Genomic DNA, 9,842 nt, shown 5'->3' on the forward strand with positions numbered 1-9,842 from the left:
AGAGGCCGGTGGCTGCAACTGGCGCCCAAAGGGACTCTCTTATGTTTTTATTGGACTGTGTACGGGTAATGCTGACCTCAGGGAATGACTTAGTATTCTGTCCTGTGTTGGCTGGTTTGTGTCTTTTTTGAGAGATTTTTGCTATAGGGAGGGTGCGTTTGCTAGAAAGCCAGAAATCATCCCCTGGGGGGATGGACACGCTGCAGTCCCCTCTCCATTCTGCTCTTGGACACACACCGCGCCGCGCGTGTGCCCGGCGTTGAGTGTCAAACCACAGTCTGGACCTAACTGCGGTCAGCCACTGGGAGTCCAGTGCCTTAGTCGCTAGCAACCTGCTGGCCCATGCTGTTTTTTATATATTTTTAAAGAGGTTTTAGGGCCGGTGCCTTGTCAGGAGGAGAGAGAGAGAGACAGAGAAGGAAAGGGAGAGAAATCACCCCCAGGGGGGATGGCCACGCTGCAGTCCCTTTTCCATTCTCTTCCCTGAATCTTGAGCATGCATTCACATCACACACTCCTGGCCTGATTTTCAGACTACTGGGTCCAAGACTCGAACCGTGGTTGGCTATATTGCTGGACTCCCACACGTCTGACCGAAATTCGAGTCCCGGACTGGTGACTTAAAATTTAGGCCAGGCACGTGTGCAAGCATGCATGGGTGCCCAAGATCAGAGAGGCAAATGGAGAAGAAGGGTTTGCAGCAAGGCCATCCAGCCATCCTTCCTGGGGGGTGATTTCTTGCTTCCTGTCCCTGTGTCTTTCTCTGTTTCTCCAGCAAGCTCACCTACCCTATAACAAAAAATCTCTCTCTAAAAAAAGAATAAAAAAAAAAAAAAAAAAACCACACACACACACATCTGTTCAGGATTTCATAATTATTATTTTTAATTTCTGATTAAACCTCTACTTTCTATAGGTATGTTGAGATTTTCTTTTTCCTTGAGTCTGTTTGGTAATCCTTGTATTTCAAGTAATTTGTCCTTTTCTTCTAGGCTGTCTAATTTGTTGATGTACAATTTTTCATAGTATTCTCTTATAATCCTTTCTATTTCTACATGGTTGGTAACAGCATCCCCAATTTCACTTTTGATTTTAGTTATTTGTGTCTTTTCTCTTTGTCAACTTAACTAAAGGCTTATAAATTTTGTTGATGTATTCAAAGAGCCCACTTAGTTTTATTGATATTCTCTATTGGTTTTTCTTTTTCTTTTTTTGCTCAGAAAAGAGTAAGGACATCTCAGTTTATTCCTCTAGTTTAGTCTAAACGATTGAACTTCTCTGATAGTGTTATAATGCCTATGTTCAGACTTAAACTTTTTGCTAAATCAAAAATCTGAAATATTTATTTATGAAGTAAGTGACTATATTTAAAATTAAACAGTTCTCTGAACAGTCATTTTTCACTAGATACATTCATATCTAACAACTTCTGCATATAAGATACTCCTAATTTTTGCAGTTTCAGTCTGAGTATATGGCTTTTAACTAGGTACACGATGCAAATTCTAATACTGATTTTCTAATTAGTTGTATGGGTCTAGACAAGCCATTTTAGAGCTCTGCCCACATCAAATAGGGACAATACCCTTCTTTAAACCTCAAATATAAAGTAAAATATTTATCATATTAACTATTTTCTAATATTTGGTTCACATTTTTGTAGTTTAACCAAAATAAAAATTGAACACTTTCAGAACTGCAAAATTCAGTAGTTACACAAAGTGAATTAAACTAGTAAAGCTAGTCCTAAAAATACATGCATTTATCTATGTTCTCATTTTTTTATATTAAGAAATAATAATGATAAAAATAGGTAAAATTTCATTAGAATATTCCCATTTATTCTAGTTTAGCAGTCCTTGCCCATGTCAATGGCCTGTCTGGCATCGGCCACTGCATCGGGTACTGGAACAGGCATATTGGCCATTGATTTCGTCAGACAGATTTGGCAGCCCAAACATGATCCAGCTGTTAGCCCAAACACCAGATCAAGCATGCCATTCTCGTCATCAGTGATTGGTTCTAACTTCTCCAATATGTGTTTTCAAAGATGAGGTGACAAGCGGAGCAACCCGAGGTTCCCTCACAGGTACCCAAATCATCTATATCTGGAGTAGTTTCAACCCCAACATCTAGCAGTGTCACCAACTTTTTCTTTGGTTGTTAATGCTTCACCGACACAGTTTATAAAGTGGATTGTTATTTTATCTTCTGAGCTGCTCAGCGGCCAGCCGTTCCCCTCGCCGCCCTCTGGGCTCCCTGGCAGGCCACTGGCTCTCCCGCGGGGTCCGGCTATCAGCAGCCATGGGCTGGCAGGGCCGCACAGAGTGGAGGCCACGGCGCAGGAGCAGGGCGCCTCCCGCATAGGCCATAGCCATGGTTTTCTACTTTCCACTTAGTTTTATCTCTGTTCAAATTATTATTTCCTGTCACCTAATGTCTTTGGGTTAGTTTGCCTTCTTTTTCTAATTCCTCAAGGGATTAAGTTAGTTTAGTGCTATGAGATTTTTTTTTTTTCTATTTTGAGATTTTTTCTTTCTTAGTGTAAGTCTTTAGACCGATACATTTCCTTCTATGCACTGCTTTCATTGCATCTTATAAATTTTGGTATGTTGTAATTTTGTTTTCATTTGCCTGTAGTTATTGTCTAATTTCCCTGTGATTTCTTTTTTGGGTTTAGAGTTTAATATTTCCATATTTGTGACTTTTCCAGTTTTTCTGATATTGATTTCTTACCTCATCTATTTTGTAAATATTTTTACTTAAAATCTATAGAATCTGCCTTTGTGGCCTAAATATTATGTCTGAATTTGTCTCAAAATAACTGTGTGTGGTGGTGGCGGTAGAAGGCACAGTAAATATGCATAAAGATGAAAGAAACTGATGGTTGTTGAAGCTAGGTACTTGGTGTTAAATCCTTCGGGATTTCCCAAACCCTATGCTAGTGACATTTTATTGTGAGCTGTTTGTCCTGGGCATTGTAGGATGCTGGCAACGCGCCTCATCTCCACCTGCTAAACACCAGCAGCATTCCCTTTCCCAGTTGTGACAGCCAAAAATGTCTCTGGACATCCCCAAATGATCTGGCGGGGGGAGTATGGGCCGAGGATTGCCCGAGTATTCAAACGCTACCATAGAGTCATCTGCGCAGTGATGACTTTGGGCCCAAAGTAAAGGAGCCGGTAACTTGACTGACTTCGAGACAGTAGGGATATAAGTTCCGTAAATGTCTTTTTCATGGACACTGTGATTATATTACATCTTTTGACTCTCGGGTTAGTGTTGAGAAACTTCACATCTGCCCCCACAGATCAGTTGGCATTATAGGAGGTTGCATTTTGCCCCCATCTCATATGCATGGTGCACATGAGGTGCTCGGCATCCGATGAAGGTTAAGGTCTCACACATCCCTGCAGGGAAAAGGTCTGGCAAGACCTAGGATTCTAGAACACCTATGGATACGGCGGTCTTTGAGCCCTAACACACAATTGTGCCTCTGTGTCTCAATGACGTCACCAGGTCTGTGGTTCTTCACTGCTGCTAGAAAATGAAGCCTCCTGGGACCAGCAGATGGCGTAATGGCCACGCTTGGGCGCCCACATAGTGGACCCCAGTTCTAGTCCCAGGCCCGGAGGCTTAAAAGTCTCTGGGCGCATGCGTGTGTGCACAAGATCCCGAGAGGAGAACCGAGGAGAAGGGACAGCGGTGTGGCCATCTTCCCGGGGGAGGAGCTCTCTCTGTCTCTCCCACAAGCACATATGCCCTATAGTAAAACTCTCTTAACACAGAAAAAAGAGAGAAAATGAAGCCCACTGCCAGTGATACCACAAGCCAGCGGCACTCCATTTTCTTTCTAGTCCTCCCCTCTGGGGCGTTAGTTATATCCGGGCAGTTCCGCCGTGGGGGGTGACCCAGACTCTCCCAAAGTGGAGGGACCGCGCTGGGGGTTTTCAAAAGAGCAAAAGGAAATACAGAGGCGGTGGGAGCAGGAGCCCTTACTGAGAGGGGCCAACACCCGCCCAGAGACGGAACTCTCGGACTTCCCCCGGGAACCTAGCACAGGCCGGAGCCCACCCGTTGCCCAGCAACAGGAAGGCGCCCCCGGGCGTCGGGCCGCGGGCTAGCCGCCATCTTGGCCGGTGGGTCCCGGCGGGTGCGCGGTGTCTTCCGCTGTCCTCTGAAGTGGGGACGCTGTCGCCGTCGCCCTTGCCTCGTGGGGTCGCAGAGCACCGGGACACGGTACCAGGGGCAGACACGTGGGCGCACCGATGCCGGGCTCTGCCGGGCCTTACCCTGCCGGGGAGGCAGAGCGGCCCGAGCAACGGCCGCCTTCGTGGGCCGCGGGGGGAGGGCGTTCCGAGGGCGAGAGGCAGGGCGAGGCCTCGTTGTCGCGAAGGCTCGTGCAGCGCCTGGTGACTGCGGCCTTGTCCGTGGTGGCCGGGGCTTGGCCTGTGCGTGGGGCGCACGGAGCGGGCAGGTGGCTCTCGTGAGTGCGGTTGGCCTTGAGGGGGTGCGGGTGCGGGTGGGCGGGCCCGGCTCAGGGAGAGAGAAATGAGGGGAGCAAGCGTAGGCCCAACAGGTGGTGTGGTAGCGAAGGCACTGGATTCCCATGTGGAGAGCAGGGGTTCGAGTCCCGGACCTGGTGGCAGCGTGTGTGTGCTGGCGTGCCCGAAGTCCTAGGAGGAAAATGGAGAAGTGATTACGACAACCTCCCTACTGAGGGATGATTTCTCACTTTCTCCCCTCACTGTCTTCGTCTCTCTCCCAAGAGCACATGAGACCTATGACAAAAGGAGGGGGGGGCTTCCCTGTGACGCTCAGGATGACAACAAAAGCAAAACATTAGTCCTGGTTTCTTGGTGTGGAAATAACCAACAACCTGTTTCATGTTTGGCTTTGCAAAGTGATTTTCCTGTATTTACCTGAATACATTTTTTCCCACAGTGTGCTGGGGATTATTAGGATATTCTCCCTTTAATGGAGATGACTTGGTGGTGAGTTGGGGTGGTGGGTTATGGTGGCGGATTTAGGGATGGATTAATGCTAGCTAATGCTGTGAGAAAAGCTAGCTAATAGTGCCCCGTTTGTCTTTCCTTCCTTTAGCACAGAGTCTAAGGACCCATTGTACAAATCTACTGAGGAGTTAAATGCTAGTCAGTTGTATTTATTTATTTTTTCTAGAGAGTTTTTTTTTTTTTGTCTTCCCTATGGGGCATGTGTGCTTGTGAGAGACAGAAAGGGGGAAAAAAAACTGCAAGTGGCATGGCCACTCTGCAGCCCCTTCTCCATTCTACTCTTGGGATCTTAGGCACCCGGCCTACGTTTTAAGCCACCAGGTTTGGGACTTGAACCGTGGTTTACTACATGGGAGTCAGTGAGATGTAACCATTATGCCATCTGCTGGTCCCAAGCCAGCTGTATCTTACTCTAGAAAGCAGAAACAAATTAAACTGACACTTTCAAACTAAACTTCTCTTTGTTTTAAAAGAATTATTTATTTAATTCCATTTTTTTAAAGAATTATTTTATTTAACTTTATTTATTGATTGATTGAAATTTGACCAGAGAAGGACAGAGTGAGAGAGAGAGAAGAGAAAGTGAGAAAGCAAGCCACCAGGTCCAGGACTCAAACTGTGGTCGGCCATGTGAGAATCCAGTGCGTTTAACCACCATGCCACCTGCCAGCCCCAATTCCATTTGTTATTATTATTTTTATTATTTTTAAATTTGATCAGAGAGAGACAGAGAAAGGGAAAGGGAGAAAGCAAGCCACCAGGTCTGGGACTTGAACCACTGTCAACCTGTGGGAATCCAACACCTTTGACCTCCATGCCACCTGCTGGCCCTCAAACTAAACTTCTAAAGTTTAGTCCCTCACCCTGTCAGATAAAATATTTTTTAATCTTTTTTTTGAGAAAGATATTTGCTATGGGCTGGACAGAGAGACAGAGAAACAGAAACCAAGACATCCCCCCAGGGGTTGTCTTGCCATAATACCTTCTCCTCCAGTCTCCTCTCAGGATTTTGGGCATGCATGCACATGAGCCTGGTGTGAGTTTTAAGTCACTGGGTCTGGGACTCAAACTGCAATTCACTGTGGGAGTCCAGCGACATAACCACTATGCCATCTGCTGGTTCCAGATAAAGTTTTTTTTAAACAAGGCAGTTAAAGTTGAACTTGACAATTACAAAAAAAAAACAAAACAAAAAACAAAAACCCTACTAAAGTCTATTTTTTTTTTTTTTTTTGAGAGAGATTTTCGCTATAGGGCATGTGTGCTTGCCAGACAGACAGAGAGAGACATAGAGACAGAAAGCAAGAAATCACCCCCCGGGGGGATGGTCACGCCGCAATCCCTTCTCCTACATTCTCCTCTTGGGATCTTGGGCACGCATGCACACGCGCCCGGCGTGAGTTTTAAGCCACCGGGTCCGGGATGCGAAACGTAGTCGACTACGTGGGAGTCCAGCGACATAGCCATTACACTAACTGCTGGTTCCTGAAACCTACTAAAGTCTAAAGGTCCCAAGTTAAAAGAGTTAAGGGCATGACCACTAGAAGAGCCAGACTCTAGAGACTTTGCCCTTGGTACCCTAAACCCATGTTTATTTTGTTTAGTGGTTAATAAAAGACTGGGAGGTGTATTGTGGAGATGGGACAGACCTGAAGTCAGATTGTGGCTTTTGGTTTTTTATTTTTTTAAATTTGGTATAGGCACATGTGCTTGCCAGAGAGAGATGAAGGAAGGGAGAGAGAGAGAAAGAAAGAAATCATTCTCCTCTTGGGATTTTGGGCACACATGTACCTGGTGTGTTTTTCTTTTTCTTTCTTTCTTTTTTTTTTTTTTTGGGGAGAGGTTTTTTGCTAGAGGGTGCATGTGCTCACCAGAAAGACAGAGAGACAGAAAGTGAGAAATCACCCCCCTGGGGGATGGCCACACAGCAATCCCTTCTCCATTCTCCTCTCACACATGCACATGCGCCCGGCGTGAGTTTAAGCCACTGGGTCTGGGACTCGAACTGCGATCCACTATGTGGGAGTTTAGCGACATAGCTATTGTGCCAACTGCTGGTCCCATCACCTGGTGTTTTTTCTTTTTTTTGGAGAGGTTTTAGCTATAGGGTGCTTGCGCTCGCCAGAAAGACAGAGAGACAGAAAGTGAGAAATTATCCCCCGGGGGGGTGGCCACGGTGCAATCCCTTCTCCATTCTCCTCTCGGGATCTTGGGCACACACGCAGCGCCCTGCATGAGTTTAAGCCGCCGGATCTGGGATGCGAACTGTGGTCGACTACGTGGGAGTCCAGCAACATAGCCATTACGCTAACTGCTGGTCCCTACCTGGTGTGTTCTTCAAGCTGCTGGTGAGTCTAGGACTGGAGCTCTGTGGTCGGCCATGTGGGATCCAGCCGTATTACCACTATGCTACCTGGCTAGCCCTTGGTTTAATGGTTTGTACTCTAAAAATTCAGCAATCCACTTTATTTCCTATTTTAATAAGTGGAGATAATACTTGTCTCTCAGGGATATTGAGAAGATGATGATATACAAAGGATATCACTGATCCCTAAGATAAAAATGTTCTTCATCCCCTCACAGAAAAGGAATTTGGAGGTTAAAGTTATTTCCCAAGACTATTCAGGGAAGTGTTTCAAACAGCGAGGGAAAAAATAGGACAACATTTCCATTTTAAAGAATAGTCACTGAAACATATGGATAGATTTTTAAAAAAGAATTATTTTATTTAACTTTATTTATTTATTTTACTTTGACAGGGACAGTGAGAGAGAAGGAAAATGAGAAAGTAAGCCACCAGGTCCAGAACTTGAACCATGGTTGGCCATGTGGGAATCCAGCACCCTTAACCACCATGCCACATTCTGGCCCCCAGGATAATTAATTTTAATATGGTAGAGTTTTATAGCTGGTACTGTGGGACACAATGTGGCGATGTCAGTGTTCTGTTGAGGAATTTTGCACCTATGTTCATGAAGGATCTGTAGTTTTCTTGTGCTGTCATTGTTTTGGTACCAGGCTATTGCTGGACTCATAAAAATGAGTAAGAAAGTGCTACTTCCTCTTAAGTTTGCATTGACTTGCCATTAAATTTGTTAAGGTTTGTTTTATGGTCTAGAATATGGTCCTTTTTTATGAATTTAAAAATAATACTATTTTATTTAACTTTATTTATTTTAATTTGACCAGCGAGGGACCAAGGGGGGGAGAGAGAGGGAAATTGAAAAAACAAACCGGCAGGTTTGGGACTCAAATTGTGGTCGACCATGTGGGTGTCCAGTGCCCTTAACCACCACGCCACCTGCTAGCCTCCTTTTATATAAATATTTCACATGCACTTGAAAATGATATATTGGATGGTTGTATTTTTGCATAGAAACAGAAAAATATGTCACAACTTTTTTTTTATTTAAGAGAGACTTTTGCTATAGGGCATATGCGCTCACCAGAGAGACAGAAAATGAGAAATCACCTCCTGGGGGGGATGGACACTGCAATCTTTTCTCCTTTGTTTTCTTCTCAGGATTTTGGGCACACATGCACACGTACCTGGTGTGGGTTTAAGCCACTGGATCTGGGACTTGAACCATGGTCAACTACATGGGAGTCCAGCTATATAACCACTATGCCATCTACTGGTCCCTTGTCATGACTTTCTTAACAACCTAATATATTTTGCTTCACTGATCAGGGTGTTTTATAAATATCATCAGATAAATTTAGTTGATAGTGTTGTTCACCTCTTCTTTTTCCTACTGGTTTTCTGAGTAATTTTTAAAGGAATTATTTATTATTACTTTTTTTAGAGAGAGAGGTTTTTTGTTAGAGTGTACGGGCGCTTCATAGAAAGCAAGAAATATCCCCCAGGGGGATGGTCATGCTATAATCCCTTCTCCTCATTTTCCTTTTGAATTTTGGGCATGTATGCACACGCAGCAGGAGTGAATTTTAACTGGGTGTGGGACTCTAACCATGGTCACAACATGGGAGTCCAACAACGTAACCATTATGCATGCCATCTGATGGTGCTTTTTAAAAAAGTTTTGTTATAGGGGTGTGTGCTTGCCAGAGAGAGAGAAACGCAGAAAGAGACAGAGAGAACATGCTAAATCTCCCCACAGGAGTTGGGGGGTAACCACACTGTAGTCTTTTTTTTTTTTCCATTCTTTTCTCAGGATGTTGGACGCATGCCCAGTGTATTTTCTTGCCTTTTTTTTTTTCCTTTTAAGAGGTTTTTGCTATCGGGCGTGTGTGCTTGCCAGAAAGACAGAGAAAGAGAGACAGAAAGTGAGAAATCAGGCCCTGGGGGGGATAGCCACGCAGCAATCCCTTCTCCTCCATTCTCCTCTCAGGATCTTAGACACACACACATGCACCTGGCGTGAGTTTAAGCCACCGGGTCTCGGACCGGTCGACTACATTGGAGTCCAGCAACATAGCTATTACTCCCATTGCTGGTCCCTCTTTTTTTTTTTAATTTAAATTTATTTGTTTACGTTCGTTCACTGTACATCATTACAGCATACAAAATGAGATTTTTCATCCAGAGTACACTGTATATTGTCTCAATCAAGCACATCAAGATACATGTTATTGTCAAAATAATTTTCCATTTCTTGTTTCCTGTATGTTTTGCTTTTTTTACCCCCCATCCTTGATTCCCTATCTCTTACCCTCTGCCATCTCCCACTCTCTTCCCACACTACTGTCTCTGGTATCTATGTTTGCTTTCTATACTGTTTTTCCCCCACATTTTATTGAATTACTAAAGACCTTAGTTAATCTAAATATTTTCATAGCAAACACAGCTGATATATATGCATTTCT

At 44.4% G+C, this 9,842-nt stretch overlaps 1 pseudogene; it reads right to left on the reverse strand.

Annotated features, from left to right (window-relative positions):
- Positions 1-1,849: 1,849 nt before the first annotated feature.
- LOC114009996 (adrenodoxin-like) lies at positions 1,850-2,372 on the reverse strand (annotated as a pseudogene).
- Between the last annotated feature and the right edge of the window lie 7,470 nt (positions 2,373-9,842).

The sequence above is a fragment of the Tupaia chinensis genome, unplaced genomic scaffold (assembly GCF_000334495.1).
Source record: "Tupaia chinensis unplaced genomic scaffold, TupChi_1.0 Scaffold000678_1, whole genome shotgun sequence".
In the NCBI taxonomy this organism is placed as follows: domain Eukaryota; kingdom Metazoa; phylum Chordata; class Mammalia; order Scandentia; family Tupaiidae; genus Tupaia; species Tupaia belangeri.